Below are 718 nucleotides of genomic sequence, written 5' to 3' on the forward strand. Positions count from 1 at the left end.
CTGTATCTCTTTCCCCAGATTCACGGATCCCGAGGACAGAGCGGTCACATTATCCGCCCGAGGACGCCGCCACGACACCGCGGGACTACCCAATGGAGTCGTAGCCTTCACCTTCTCCGCCTCCTCTCGTCCTACCTATGGAGCTGGAACCGCCCACGCCGAAGCAGCCGACACCGTCTGCATCTGGTGGAGGTGGACGTGGACCCTTCTGGGCGTTTTCCGGAGGACGTTTCCACCAGAGTGAAGGCCGGATGGCGGTTACGATTGGAAGTCTGACATCCCCTGCAGCCTGCCTTCCCTCCCGCTGCCATGTTCCTTATGCGACGACGGTCTGTCGATTTGGGAGGAGGGGGCGGGGGGGAATGTTACGGTCTAAAGTCAAGCACCGGCACGCCAGTCAGGAACGAGAGAGAAGAGGTGGCTGTGACAAGAGATGGCTGTGGTAAGAGGTCAGGCAACAGCACGCTGGCCGACCCCTCTCCAAGACGACAACGTGACAGCGGCGGCCCCTAGGTGACGAGTACATTAGGGCAGCGCCCGACTGGTCGCGACCCAGTCTAACAGCAGCCTCAAGATTAGCGGCTTGCATAGAAGGATCAAAACTCGTTACTCTGCGTGTACACTCTCTGTAACAGACTTGAAGTTGTTATGTTGTTGTGGTCTTCAGTCCAGAGACTAAGTTGATGCAGCTCTCCATGCTACTCTATCCTGTGCCAGC

This window comes from Schistocerca cancellata, chromosome 3, assembly GCF_023864275.1.
Source record: "Schistocerca cancellata isolate TAMUIC-IGC-003103 chromosome 3, iqSchCanc2.1, whole genome shotgun sequence".
Taxonomy (NCBI): Eukaryota; Metazoa; Arthropoda; class Insecta; order Orthoptera; family Acrididae; genus Schistocerca; species Schistocerca cancellata.